General features: G+C 39.7%; 8 pseudogenes; all 8 read left to right on the top strand.

Moving 5' to 3' along the window:
• Nucleotides 1-217: 217 nt before the first annotated feature.
• On the top strand, nt 218-1,258 carry LOC145979707 (innexin inx2-like; annotated as a pseudogene).
• Nucleotides 1,259-1,752: 494 nt separating this feature from the next.
• On the top strand, nt 1,753-3,598 carry LOC145979582 (innexin inx2-like; annotated as a pseudogene).
• Nucleotides 2,091-2,582, top strand: LOC145979710 (innexin inx2-like; annotated as a pseudogene).
• Nucleotides 3,599-7,465: 3,867 nt separating the features above from the next.
• On the top strand, nt 7,466-8,519 carry LOC145979709 (innexin inx2-like; annotated as a pseudogene).
• A 664-nt stretch (nt 8,520-9,183) lies between these two features.
• LOC145979770 (innexin inx2-like) lies at nt 9,184-10,074 on the top strand (annotated as a pseudogene).
• A 501-nt stretch (nt 10,075-10,575) lies between these two features.
• LOC145979771 (innexin inx2-like) lies at nt 10,576-11,628 on the top strand (annotated as a pseudogene).
• Nucleotides 11,629-12,122: 494 nt separating this feature from the next.
• On the top strand, nt 12,123-13,089 carry LOC145979581 (innexin inx2-like; annotated as a pseudogene).
• A 591-nt stretch (nt 13,090-13,680) lies between these two features.
• Nucleotides 13,681-14,722, top strand: LOC145979773 (innexin inx2-like; annotated as a pseudogene).
• The last annotated feature ends 773 nt before the right edge of the window (nt 14,723-15,495 follow it).

Here is a 15,495-nt window from a genome sequence, read left to right as displayed (position 1 = left end):
TAGAAAGAAGTCGTGATACGTAAACATGTTAACTGCGAGACTTTTAAAATGTTTTATCCTTTCAAATATTAAGCAGAACTTGGTTTTGAAATAAAGATCTGTACGCACAGACACAGTGGCTCGTATGACTTTATGTATATCGCCTGTGCTTTGATTTGACCGCTTGTAAGTAGCAAGTGTGTTTTATCAGCGACGAACACAGAAGTAAGACATCACAATGTTTGACGTGTTTGACTCCGTGAAGGGGCTGCCAATGTTAGACTCCGTGTGTATAGACAACAATATATTTCGCCTTCATTACAAAGCCACGGTAGTGATACTTATGGCATTTTCTTTGCTTTTGACGTCTAGGCAATATATTGGAGACACAATTGACTGCTTTGTGGATGAGATCCCTCCAAATTTTATGGACTCATATTGCTGAATTCATTCCACGTTCACGATCCCAAATCGAATGTGAAAGGTAGGTGTTGATACCGCGAATCCGTACATGGGTCCAATTACGAATGAAGAGGAGCAGAAGTAACTTCGTGCTCTTCTTGCAAGCAATATTTTTCTACGTTCCACGTTACTTGTGGAAACCCTGGGAAGGAGGAAGAATAAAGATGCTTGTGTTGGATCTAAACTGCCCTTGTGAGTTACAATTTTAAAAGGGATCGGAGAAAGTTGCTGGTGGATTATTATGTTTCCAATCTGCATCCCCAGAATTTGTATACCTTCAGGTTTTTCTTATGTGAAGTTCTCAATTTTGTGAACGTGATTGGCCACGTTGGATCTTTAGCTTTATGGTGAATTCTCCATGTACGGATCGGAAGTGATAAATTTCACGGAGATGGAGTCCGAAGAAAGGAATGATCAGATGGCGCGAGTATTGCCGAAAGTTAGAAAGTGGACCTTGAGAAAAGACGGTCCCTCGGGGTCAATTCAGAAGTTCGATGGTTTGTGTGTGCTACCATTGAATATAGTCAACGAAAAGTTTTACGTGTTCTTGTGATTTCGGTTTATTATTTTGTCAGTGCTGACAGGGATGGCCTTGTTGTATCGGTGCGCAATTGTGGTGGGACCACAAATGAGAATGTACCTTCTGCAAGCAAGCTCTCAGCTGGCTCCCGAAGATCACATCGAAATCATTCCCCGAAAGTGCCAAATTGGCGATTGGTTTGTCTAGTTCCAATTAGGTAAGAATATGGACCCGTTGGTTTTCAACGAACTTAAGTATAATTTAGCAAGAAAATTCGAAGGTAAAGAGAAGGTTTAGTTAACGTGCTGAGAAGAGTATTATAAAGCGCTCGATGTAGGAATCGCAGCATACAAGACCTTGCTTATTATACGTAGTAAAGATTTAAAAAAATGACTCCAATCCTGTGTGTAGCTCAAAAGACCATTCTGTCAGCTTTGTTCAGCGCTCAGCAACAACTGGAACAAATATGTTCACTGCGAAGAGTTATACTGACATGCAAATTTTGGGTGGTTATTTATGTTATTGAAAGAGGAATAATGTTGTGAAGCTGTATATGTAAGCGAAATGAAGTAGAAGGAAGTTTTGATACATAAACATGTTAAGTGCGTGACATTTAAAATGTTTTATCCTTTGAAATATTAAGCAGAACTTGGTTTCAGAAATAAAGATCGGTACGTGCAGACGCTGTGGCTCGTGTGACTTTGTGTATATCGCCTGTGATTTGATTTGACCGCTTGTAAGTAGCAAGTGTGTTTTATCAGCGACGAACACGGAAGTAAAACATCAAAACGTTTGACGTGTTTGACTCTGTGAAGGGGCTGCTAAAGCTAGACTCTGTGTGTATAGACAACAATATTTTTCGCCTTCATTATAAAGCGACGGTAAAGATACTTATCGGATTTTTTTTGCTTGTGACGTCCAGGCAATATATTTGAGACACAGTTGACTGCACTGCGGATGAAATCCTTCCAAATGTTATGGACACAAATTGCTGGATTCGTTCCACGTTCACGATCCCAAATGGAATGGGAAAGGAAGGTGTTGATACCGCGCATCCGTACGTGGGGCCAAGTACGAATGAAGAGGAGCACAAGTACCAAACATACTCTGCTTCGTGCATTTCATATATTTCATGGATATTTAGCTTGGTGGTGAATTCACCATGTACGGATCGGAAGTGATAAATTTCACGGAGATGGAGTCCGAAGAAAGGAATGATCAGATGGCGAGAGTATTCCCGAAAGTTACAAAGTGGACTTTGAGAAAAGACGGTCCCTCGGGGTCAATTCAGAAGTTCGACGGTTTGTGTGTGCTACCACTGAATATAATCAACGAAAAATTGTACATGTTCTTGTGGTTTTGGTTTATTATTTTGTCAGTGCTGGCCAGGCTGTCCTTGTTGTATCGGTGCGAAATTGTGGTAGTACCACAAATGAGAATATACCTTCTGCCAGCCCGCTCTCGGCTGGCTCCCGAAGATCACATCGAAATCATTCCCCGCAAGTGCCAATTTGGCGATTGGTTTGTCGAGCACCAATTAGGTAAGAATATGGACCCGTAGGATTTCAACGAATTAAAGTATGATTTAGCAACAAAATTCGAAGGTAAAGAGAAGGTTTAGTTAACGTGCTGGGAAGAGTATTAAAAACCGCTCGATGTAGGAATCGCAGGATACAAGATCTTGCTTATTATACGTAGTAAAGATTTTAACAAATGACTGGATTCCTGTGATCAGTTCAAAAGACCATTCTGTCAGCTTTGTTCAGCGCTGAACAACAACTGGAACAAATATGTTCACTGCGAAAAGTTATACTGACATGCAAATTTTGGGTGGGTTATTTTTGTTATTGAAAGAGGAATAATGTTGCGAAGCTGAGTATGAAAACGAAATGAAGTAGAAAGAAGTTGTGATACATAAACATGTTAAGTGCGAGACATTTAAAATGTTTTATCCTTTCAAATATTAAGCAGAACTTGGTTTCAGAAATAAAGATCCGTACGCACAGACACTGCGGCTCTTGTGACTTTGTGTATATCGCCTGTGCTTTGATTTGACCGCTTGTAAGTAGCAAGTGTGTTTATCAGCGACGAATACAGAAGTTAAACATCACAACGTTTGACGTGTTTGACTCCGTGAAGGACCTGCCAAAGTTAGACTCCGTGTGTACAGACAACAATATATTTCAACTTCATACAAAGCTAGGGTAGTGATACTTATCGCATTTTCTTTGCTTGTGACGTTAAGGCAATATATTGGAGACACAATTGACTGCATTGTTGATGAGAACCCTCCAAACGTTATGGACACATATTGCTGAATTCATTCCACGTTCACGATCCCAAATCGAATGTGAAAAGTAGGTGTTGATACCGCGCATCCTTACGTGGGGTCAAGTACGAATGAAGGAAGCACAAGTACAATAAATACTATGTTTCGTGCTCTTCTTCCAAGCAATATTGTTCTACGTTCCACGTTACCTGTGGAAACCCAGGGAAGGAGGAAGAATAAAGATGCATGTGTTGGAACTAGACGGCCCCGTTGTGAGTGTCGATTGTAGGAGGGTTGGGAGAAAGTTGCTGGTGGATTATTTTGTTTCCAATCTGAGTAGTACAATAAGCCCGTTTGACAAACATTAATTGAGGTTCAAAAATACCTCAAAAACTCACTTTCTCTCCACGTTCCGCGCCTCATTTATTGCGCTGACGATGTTTCACAGCGTAGAAAACAGCACCAAAACCTCAAAAACTCACTTCAATTCACTGAAGTGAGCCACAGTGTTCCAAACCTACGAAAATTTCATCAAAACCTCAAAAACTCACTTTCTCTCTACGTTCCGCGCCTGACGATGTTTTACAGCGCAGAAAAAGCCGGTACGAGTAAATGCACTTTCTCATCCTTCAAGGATGAATGTACCTTATCATAATTTTTTTTTCCAAGTCCCGGCCAATGTTTATATATCGTGACCTTTGTAAACCTCTCTCTGTCGCACACACACACACGCGCGCGCGCGCCTCTCATTATTTCTGTATTGTGACGTGTTTTTTTATTTCAGGCAAACAAACAAATAATAATTGGTTTTTTTTCCACATGTACGTAATGCGATTTACGGGGAAGAGAGGGGCCAAAATTTTTGAACTTACGGCTGGAAAAATGTTTTTCTATATCATGTTTTCGTTCGAGGCAAATTCATAGGTAGATATTGTTAAATAAACATTAATATTGTAAATATATATATATATATATATATATATATATATATATATATATATATACTTATTGTATTTAGTTTTTCGGTATCGAAAAAAGCGACTGTCATATCGTATTTGAAAAAAAAATTACGCTTTTGCCTGTGGACATCTAGAAAAACGACAATTTCGTTCCCTCTCCTCTCTGCGTGTGCTATCAACGTTGACAGAATGACACAAATTCAACAATACGTAGGTCTTGTGAGGACGGAAGTTATACTTGCTGTTTTTTTTTTTTTCAATAGCCGAACGATGGAATTCCCTACTGACGTATACAATTTGTTTTGTTTATATTTCAATACACATGATGCTTAGGTTACAGCAGGTTGTTAACATCACGTCTGACAACTGTTGAGAAATAGTGACGTCAGTTAACAGCATAGGTAGCAGTGATGCGATGCGATGCATTAACTTGTGAATTTTCGAACTCGCAAAATGATGTGGCTGAAATGTAGGGGAAGAATTTTCTAGAGCGGATTGTCTCGGATTTCTATTGGACCACGTTGCGTTGGCTAACATATCACTTTTGATCTCATTAGAAAACCGTATAAAACTTAAAGCGCTAGTGTAGAAAGTTCTGTTTCATTTTGAACGTCAGTGAAGAGCATTTCCGCAGGATTTCTAAAAGTAAGTAACTTTGTTTCTTAGCTTGCATGAGTTGGCTTTGATTTATAAGTATGGCATTGCTTTTGTGAGTTGATTCTTGAAACTAGCCTAACAGATATAAGAGATTGTGGAAGGAAGGTAACTTCCTGAAAAACCAAACAGCTCTTATGTATTGTGGAAGAAAATATACTCACAAAACATGCAAAAAGAGAGAGAATATAGAAGATGTTTCATGTCTCTCTCTGCTTTTATATATTTGAAGCATGCATCTTGGTAGCTGGAATATCTTTTTCTTCTGTGTGCCGTTGTTGGTAGGTAGGAAATATGTGTGCGGGGCATATTTAAAAAAAAAAAAAAAATGTGTTAAATTGTTAGAGGAAGGCAAGAAAAAAAATAGAGGAGAGTTGCGTGTTTTTGATATCTAGTGGAAGTACTGATTGATTGATTGAGTTGTTGTTTTTTAAGTCTATTTTATGCACAGTAAGGCTAATCGGGACTGGACCTACAGTTTCAAGAACCACTTATGCCTCCACCGGGTATCGAACCCTTGATTACAAGACAACGACGTTATCGCTGCGCCATTCGCAGAAGCTAGTGGAAGTACTGATTGATTTGATGTTTTAAGTCCACTTTATGCACAGTAAGGCTAATCGGGACTGGACCTACAATTTCAAGAACCACTTGTGCCTCTACCGGGTATCGAACCCTTGATTACAAGGCTATCGCTGCGCCATCGCAGAGGCTAGTGGAAGTACCGATTGATTTGATGTTTTAAGTCCCGATTAGCCTTACTGTGCATAAAGTGGACTTAAAACATCAAATCAATCAATCAATCAGTACTTCCACTAGATATCAAAACCACGCAACTCTCCTCTATTTTTTTCTTGCCTTCCTCTAACAATTTAACACATTTTTTTTTTGAAATATGCCCCGCACACATATTTCCTACCTAGCAACAACGGCACACAGAAGAAAAAGATATTCCAGCTACCAAGATGCATGCTTCAAATATATAAAAGCAGAGAGAGACATGAAACATCTTCTATATTCTCTCTCTTTTTGCATGTTTTGTGAGTATATTTTCTTCCACAATACATAAGAGCTGTTTGGTTTTTCAGGAAGTTACCTTCCTTCCACAATCTCTTATATCTGTTAGGCTAGTTTCAAGAATCAACTCACAAAAGCAATGCCATACTTATAAATCAAAGCCAACTCATGCAAGCTAAGAAACAAAGTTACTTACTTTTAGAAATCCTGCGGAAATGCTCTTCACTGACGTTCAAAATGAAACAGAACTTTCTACACTAGCGCTTTAAGTTTTATACGGTTTTCTAATGAGATCAAAAGTGATATGTTAGCCAACGCAACGTGGTCCAATAGAAATCCGAGACAATCCGCTCTAGAAAATTCTTCCCCTACATTTCAGCCACATCATTTTGCGAGTTCGAAAATTCACAAGTTAATGCATCGCATCGCATCACTGCTACCTATGCTGTTAACTGACGTCACTATTTCTCAACAGTTGTCAGACCTGATGTTAACAACCTGCTGTAACCTAAGCATCATGTGTATTGAAATATAAACAAAACAAATTGTATACGTCAGTAGGGAATTCCATCGTTCGGCTATTGAAAAAAAAAAACAGCAAGTATAACTTCCGTCCTCACAAGGCCTACGTATTGTTGAATTTGTGTCATTCTGTCAACGTTGATAGCACACGCAGAGAGGAGAGGGAACGAAATTGTCGTCTTTCTAGATGTCCACAGGCAAAAGCGTAATTTTTTTTTTCAAATACGATATGACAGTCGCTTTTTTCGATACCGAAAAACTAAATTTGTGTGTGCTACCACTGAATATAGTCAACGACAGATTGTACATGTTCTTGTGGGTTTTTTTATTATTTTGTCAGTGCTGGCCAGGCTGTCCTTGTTGTATCGGTGCGCATTTGTGTGGGGACCACAAATGAGAATGTACCTTCTGCCAGCCCGCTCTCGGCTGACTCCCCAAGATCACATCGAAATCATTCCTCGCAAGTACCAAATTGGCGATTGGTTTGTCTAGTACCGATTATGTAAGAATATGCACCCGTTGGCTTACAACGAACTAATATATGATTTAGCAAGACAATTCGAAGGTATAGAGAAGGTTTAGTTAACGTGCTGGGAACCGTTTTATAAAGTGCTCGATGTAGGAATCGTAGGATATCAGACCTTGCTTATTATACGTAGTAAGGATTTTAAAAAATGACTGCATTCCTGTGATCAGCTCAAAAGACCATTCTGTCAGCTATGTTCAGCGCTCAGCAACATCTGGAACAAATATGTTCAATGCGAAGAGTTATACCGACATGCAAATTTTGGGTGGGTTATTTATGTTATTGAAAGAGGAATAATGTTGTGAAGCTGTATATGAAAACGAAATGAAGTAGAAAGAAGTCGTGATACGTAAACATGTTAACTGCGAGACTTTTAAAATGTTTTATCCTTTCAAATATTAAGCAGAACTTGGTTTCAGAAACAAAGATCGGTACGCACAGACATTGTGGCTCGTGTTACTTTGTGTATATCGCCTGTGCTTTGATTTGACCGCTTGTAAGTAGCAAGTGTGTTTTATCAGCGACGAACACAGAAGTAAAACATCACAACGTTTGACGTGTTTGACTCCGTGAAGGGGCTGCTAAAGTTAGACTCCTTGTGTACAGACAACAATATATTTCAACTTCATACAAAGCGAGGGTAGTGATACTTATGGCATATTCTTACCTTTTGACGTCTAGGCAATATATTGGAGACATAATTGACTGCTTTGTGGATGAGATCCCTCCAAATGTTATGGACTCACATTGCTGAATTCATTCCACATTCACAATCCCAAATCGAATACGAAAGGTAGGTGTTGATACCGCGCATCTGTTCGTGGGGCCAAGAACGAATGAAGAGGAGCACAAGTACCGTAAATACTCTGTTTGGTGCTCTTCTTCCAAGCAATATTGTTCTACGTTCCACGTTACCTAAGGAAACCCTGGCAAGGAGGAAGAATAAAGATGCCTGTGTTTGATCTAAACTGCCCCGTTGTGAGTGACGATTGTAGGAGGGATCGGAGAAAGTTGCTGGTGGATTATTTTGTTTCCAATCTGCTTTCCCAGAATTTGTATACCTTCAGGTTTTTCATATGCGAAGTTCTCAATAATGTGAACGTGATTGTCTAGATATATTTCATGGATCTTTAGCTTGGTGGTGTATTCACCATGTACGGATCGGAAGTGATAAAGTTCACGGAGATGGAGTCCGAAGAAAGGAATGATCATATGGCGCGAGTATTACCGAAAGTTAGAAAGTAGACCTTGAGAAAAGATAGTCCCTCTGGGTTAATTCAGAAGTTCGAAGGTTTGTGTGTGCTACCACTGAATATAGTCAACGAAAAATTTTACGTGTTCTTGTGGTTTCTGTTTATTATTTTGTCAGTGCTGACAGGGATGGCCTTGTTCTATCGGTGCGCAATTGTGGTGGGACCACAAATGAGAATGTACCTTCTGCAAGCAAGCTCTCAGCTGGCTCCCGAAGATCACATCGAAAACATTCCCCGAAAGTGCCAAATTGGCGATTGGTTTGTCTAGTACCAATTAGGTAAGAATAAGGACCCGTTGGTTTTCAACGAACTAAAGTATGATTTAGCAAGAAAATTCGAAGGTAAAGAGAAGGTTTAGTTAACGTGCTGGGAAGAGTATTAAAAAGCGCTCGATGTAGGAATGGCAGGATACAAGACCTTGCTTATTATACGTAGAAAAGATTTTAAAAAATGACTTCAATCCTGTGTGTAGCTCAAAAGACCATTCTGTCAGCTTTGTTCAGCGCTCAACAACAACTGGAACAAATATGTTCACTGCGAAGAGTTATACTGACATGCAAATTTTGGGTGGTTATTTATGTTATTGAAAGAGGAATAATGTTGTGAAGCTGTATATGTAAACGAAATGAAGTAGAATGAAGTTGTGATACATAAACATGTTAAGTGCGTGACATTTAAAATGTTTTATCCTTTCAAATATTAAGCAGAACTTGGTTTCAGAAATAAAGATCGGTACGTGCAGACGCTGTGGCTCGTGTGACTTTGTGTATATCGCCTGTGCTTTGATTTGACCGCTTGTAAGTAGCAAGTGTGTTTATCAGCGACGAATACAGAAGTAAAACATCAAAACGTTTGACGTGTTTGACTCCGTGAAGGGGCTGATAAAGTTAGACTCCGTGTGTACAGACAACAATATATTTCAACTTCATTACAAAGCGACCGTAGTGATACTTACCGCATTTTCTTTACTTTTGACGTCTAGGCAATATATTGGAGACACAATTGACTGCTTTGCGGATGATATCCATCCAAATGTTATGGATTCATATTGCTGAATTCAAACCTCGTTCAAGATCCCAAATCGAATGTGAAAAGTTGGTGTTCATACCGCGCATCTGTACGTGGGGCGAAGAACGAATGAAGAGAAGCACAAGTACCATAAATACTCTGTTTCGTGCTCTTTTTCCAAGTAATATTGTTCTACGTTCCACGTTACCTATGGAAACACTGGGAAGGAGGAAGAATAAAGATGCTTGTGTTGGATCTAAACTTCCCGTTGTGAGTGACGATTGTAGGAGGGATCGGAGAAAGTTGCTGGTGGATTATTTTGTTTCCAATCTGCATTCCCAGAATTTTTATGCCATCAGGTTTTTCATATGCGAAGTTCTCAATTATGTGAACGTGATTGACTAGATATATTTCATGGATCTTTAGCTTTGTGGTGTATTCACCATGTAGGGATCGGAAGTGATAAAGTTCACGGAGATGGAGTCCGATGAAAGGAATGATCATATGGCGCGAGTATTCCTGAAAGTTACAAAGTGGACCTTGAGAAAAGGCAGTCCCTCTGGGTTAATTCAGAAGTTCGACGGTTTGTGTGTGCTACCACTTAATATAGTCAACGAAAAATTTTACGTGTTCTTGTAGTTTCGGTTTTTTATTAATTTTCAGTGCTGACAGGGATGTCCTTGTTGTATCGGTGCGCAATTGTGGTGGGACCACAAATGAGAATGTACCTTCTGCAAGCAAGCTCTCAGCTGGCTCCCGAAGATCACATCGAAATCATTCCCCGAAAGTGCCAAATTGGCTATTGGTTTGTCTAGTACCAATTAGGAAAGAATATGGACCCGTTGGTTTTCAACTAACTAAAGTATGATTTAGCAAGAAAATTCGAAGGTAAAGAGAAGGTTTAGTTAACGTGCTGGGAAGAGTATTAAAAAGCGCTCGGTGTAGGAATCGCAGGATACAAGACCTTGCTTAATATACGTAGTAAAGATTTAAATATAATGACTGCATTCCTGTGATCAGCTCAAAAGACCATTCTGTCAGCTTTGTTCTGCACTCAGCAACAACTGGAACAAATATGTTCACTGAGAAGAGTTATACTGACATGCAAATTATGAGTTCGTTATTTATGTTATTGAAAGAGGAATAATGTTGTGAAGCTGTATATGAAAACGAAATGAAGTAGAAAGAAGTTGTGATACATAAACATGTTAAGTGCGTGACATTTAAAATGTTTTATCCTTTCACATATTAAGCAGAACTTGGCTTGAGAAATAAAGATCCGTACGCACAGACACTGCGGCTCGTGTGACTTTGTGTATATCGATTGTGCTTTGATTTGACCGCTTGTAAGTAGCAAGTGTGTTTATCAGCGACGAACACAAAAGTAAAACATCAAAACGTTTGACGTGTTTGACTCCGTGATGGGGCTGCCAATGTTAGACTCCTTGTGTACAGACAAGAATATATTTCAACTTCATACAAAGCGAGGGTAGTGATACTTATCGCATTTTCTTTGCTTGTGACGTTAAGGCAATATATTGGAGACACAATTGACTGCATTGTTGATGAGATCCCTCCAAATGTTATGGACTCATATTGCTGAATTCATCCCACGTTCACGATCCCAAATCGAATGTGAAAGGTAGGTGTTGATACCGCGCATCTGTACGTGGGGCGAAGAACGAATGAAGAGAAGCACAAGTACCATAAATACTCTGTTTCGTGCTCTTTTTCCAAGCAATATTGTTCTACGTTCCACGTTACCTATGGAAACCCTGGGAAGGAGGAAGAATAAAGATGCTTGTGTTGGATCTAAACTGCCCCGTTGTGAGTGACGATTGTAGGAGGGATCGGAGAAAGTTGCTGGTGGATTATTTTGTTACCAATCTGCATTCCCAGGATTAGTATACCTTATGGTTTTCATATGAGAAGTTCTCAATTATGTGAACGTGATTGACTAGATATATTTCATGGATCTTTAACTTGGTGGTGAATTCACCATGTACGGATCGGAAGTGATAAATTTCACGGAGATGGAGTCCGAAGAAAGGAATGATCATATTTCGAGAGTATTACCGAAAGTTACAAAGTGGACCTTGAGAAAAGACCGTCTCTCGGGGTCAATTCAGAAGTTCGACGGTTTTTGTGTGATACCACTGAATATAGTCAACGAAAAATTTTACGTGTTCTTGTGGTTTTGGTTTTTTATTTTGTCAGTGCTGACCGGGCTGTCCTTGTTGTATCGGTGCGCATTTGTGGTGGGACCACAAATGAGAATGTACCTTCTGCAAGCCAGCTCTCAGCTGGCTCCTGAAGATCACATCGAAATTATTCCCCGCAAGTGCCAAATTGGCGATTGGTTTGTCTAGTACCGATTATGTAAGAATATGGACCCGTAGGTTTTCAACGAACTAAAGTATGATTTAGCAACAAAATTCGAAGATAAAGAGAACGTTTAGTTAACGTGCTGGGAAGAGTATTAAAAAGCGCTCGATGTAGGAATCGCAGGATACAAGATCTTGCTTATTATACGTAGTAAAGATTTTAACAAATGACTGCATTCCTGTGATGAGCTCAAAAGACCATTCTGTCAGCTTTGTTCAGCACTGAGCAACAATTGGAACAAAGATGTTCACTGCGAAGAGTTATACTGACATGCAAATTTTGGGTGGGTTATTTTTGTTAATGAAAGAGGAATAATGTTGCGAAGCTGTATATGAAAACGAAATGAAGTAGAAAGAAGTTGTGATACATAAACATGTTAAGTGCGTGACATTTAAAATGTTTTATCCTTTCACATATTAAGCAGAACTTGGTTTCAGAAATAAAGATCCGTACGCACAGACACTGCGGGTCGTGTGACTTTGTGTATATCGCCTGTGCTTTGATTTGACCGCTTGTAAGTAGCAAGTGTGTTTATCAGCGTCGAATACAGAAGTAAAACATCAAAACGTTTGACGTGTTTGACTCCGTGAAGGACCTGCCAAAGTTAGACTCCTTGTGTACAGACAACAATATATTTCAACTTCATACAAAGCTAGGGTAGTGATACTTATCGCATTTTCTTTGCTCGTGACGTTAAGGCAATATATTGGAGACACAATTGACTGCATTGTTGATGAGAACCCTCCAAACGTTATGGACACATATTGCTGAATTCATTCCACGTTCACGATCCCAAATCGAATGTGAAAAGTAGGTGTTGATACCGCGCATCCTTACTTGGGGTCAAGTACGAATGAAGGGAGCAGAAGTACAATAAATACTATGTTTCGTGCTCTTCTTCCAAGCAATATTGTTCTACGTTCCACGTTACCTGTGGAAACCCAGGGATGGAGGAAGAATAAAATGCATGTGTTGGATCTAGACGGCCCCGTTTTGAGTGACGATTGTAAAAGGGATCGGAGAAAGTTGCTGGTGGATTATTTTGTTTCCAATCTGCATTCCCAGAATTTTTATGCCTCAGGTTTTTCATATGCGAAGTTCTCAATTTTGTGAACGTGATTGGCCAGATATATTTCATGGATCTTTTCCATGAATGTGACTTCACCAAGTACGTATCGGAAGTGATAAAATTCACGGAGATGGAGTCCGAAGAAAGGAATGATCGAATGGCGCGAGTATTTCCGAAAGTTACAAAGTGGACCTTGAGAAAAGACGTTCCCTCGGGGTCAATTCAGAAGTTCGATGGTTTGTATGTGCTACCACTGAATATAATCATCGGAAAATTGTACATGTTCTTGTGGTTTTGGTTCATTATTTGGTCAGTGCTGATCGTGCTAACCCTGTTGTATCGCTGCGCAATTGTACAGGGAACACAAATGAGAATGTATTTTCTGCCAGCCCGCTATCGGCTGGCTCCCCAAGATCACATCGAAATCAATACCCCCAAATGCGAAATTGGGGATTGGTTTGTCTAGTACCGATTATGTAAGAATATGCACCCGTTGGCTTACAACGATCTAATATATGATTTAGCAAGACAATTCGAAGGTAAAGGGAAGGTTTAGTTAACGTGCTGGGAAGCGTTTTATAAAGTGCTCGATGTAGGAATCGCAGGATATCAGACCTTGCTTATTATACGTAGTAAAGGTTTTAAAAAATGACTGCATTCCTGTGATCAGCTCAAAAGACCATTCTGTCAGCTATGTTCAGCGCTCAGCAACAACTGGAACAAATATGTTCAATGCGAAGAGTTATACCGACATGCAAATTTTGGGTGGGTTATTTATGTTATTGAAAGAGGAATAATGTTGTGAAGCTGTATATGAAAACGAAATGAAGTACAAAGAAGTCGTGATACATAAACATGTTAAGTGCGTGACATTTAAAATGTTTTATCCTTTGAAATATTAAGCAGAACTTGGTTTCAGAAATAAAGATCGGTACGCACAGACATTGTAGCTCGTGTTACTTTGTGTATATCGCCTGTGCTTTGATTTGACCGCTTGTAAGTAGCAAGTGTGTTTTATCAGCGACGAACACAGAAGTAAAACATCACAACGTTTTAAGTGTTTGACTCCGTGAAGGGGCTGATAAAGTTAGACTCCGTGTGTACAGACAACAATATATTTCGCCTTCATTACAAAGCGATGGTAGTGATACTTATCGCATTTTCTTTGCTTGTGACGTCTAGGCAATATATTGGGGACACAATTGACTGCATTGTGGATGAGATCCCGCCAAATGTTATGGACATGTATTGCTGGATTCATTTAACGTTCACGATCCCAAATTGAATGGGAAAAGTAGGTGTTGATAGCGCGAATCCGTACATGGGTCCAAGTACGAATGAAGAGGAGCTTAAGTAACTTCGTGCTCATCTTCCAAGTAATATTGTTCTACGTTCCACGTTACCTGTGGAAACCCAGGGAAGGAGGAGGAATATACATGCTTGTGTTGGATCTAAACTTCCCCGTTGTGAGTGATAATTTTAGGATTGATCGGAGAAAGTTTCTGGTGGATTATTTTGTTTCCAATCTGCATTCCCAGAATTTTAATGCCATCAGGTTTTTCATATGCGAAGTTCTCAATTTTGTGAAAGTGATTGGCCAGATATATTTCATGGATCTTTCCCTTGATGGTGACTTCACCAAGTACGGATCGGAAGTGATAAAATTCACGGAAATGGAGTCCGAAGAAAGGAATGATAGAATGGCGGGAGTATTCCCGGAAGTTACAAAGTGGACCTTGAGAAAAGACAGTCCCTCGGGGTCAATTCAGAAGTTCGACGGTTTGTGTGTGCTACCACTGAATATAGTCAACGAAAAATTGTACATGTTCTTGTGGTTTTGGTTTATTATTTTGTCAGTGCTGGCCAGGCTGTCCTTTTTGTATCGGTGAGCAATTGTGGTGGGACCAAAAATGAGAATGTACCTTCTGCCAGCCCGCTCTCGGCTGACTCCCCAAGATCACATCGAAATCATTCCCCGCAAGTGATAAATTGGGGATTGGTTTGTCTAGTACCAATTAGGTAAGAATATGTACCCGTTGGGTTACAACGAACTAATGTATGATTTATCAAGAAAATTGGAAGGGAAAGAGAACGTTTAGTTAACGTGCTCTGAAGCGTATTATAAAGCACTCGATGTAGGAATCGCAGAATACAAAACCTTAATAGTTATTGTACCGCGTTGAGTCCGATAAATTAATTGATTGGAAAAGATCGATCAAAGATCAATTGATTACGTAACGTTTTTTTGTGATGTTGTCATAAGATGGGCGGGGTTTATTTTGTATGGATGATTTTGATTGGTGTGACGTCATAAAATGGTCGGGGTTTAATTTTGTTTCGAGTGTTTTGATTGGTTGTTGGAAAGGAGAAAAAGTATGCGGGGTTTTTTTGGTGACGGTTGGTCGGAATTGGAGTTTCCGGCATCTGAAAACAGATGGCGTTGATGAGTCAGAAATTCTGAGAATTTGAGTACATGTTCCCTTTATGTGAAGAGAGATGGCGTTGATGAATCATTCTGGGGAAGAGGTGTTTTTTTCGGAATTTGAGGAGCGGCCGTTGATGAGTTAGAAATTCCAGGAATTGGGTGTGGTCAGAAAGAAACATGTCCGAACATGTTTTAGGTTTAACCTTCTCTGGTGACTGTTTGATGTATGTTTAACGGAAATCGTGACGTAGGAAGATGGAAGGTACAAATTGAAGGGATACAAGATAATAGTATCATGCGAGGTTGGATGTCTGCCGTACAAGGCTGTCTGTTATGGCGTGAATTTCTACGAGGTTAGCTACGAGGAGTTCTGGGAACTTGTTCGATCTTGCGGCGACCTGGACAACGATCGAGCGACCCTGCATCGGGTGCTGAGTTATTTCCCGT

Source organism: Lepisma saccharinum, chromosome 26 (assembly GCF_977018435.1).
Source record: "Lepisma saccharinum chromosome 26, izLepSacc3.1, whole genome shotgun sequence".
Lineage (NCBI taxonomy): Eukaryota > Metazoa > Arthropoda > Insecta > Zygentoma > Lepismatidae > Lepisma > Lepisma saccharinum.
This window is presented reverse-complemented; position numbering and strand designations above follow the sequence as displayed.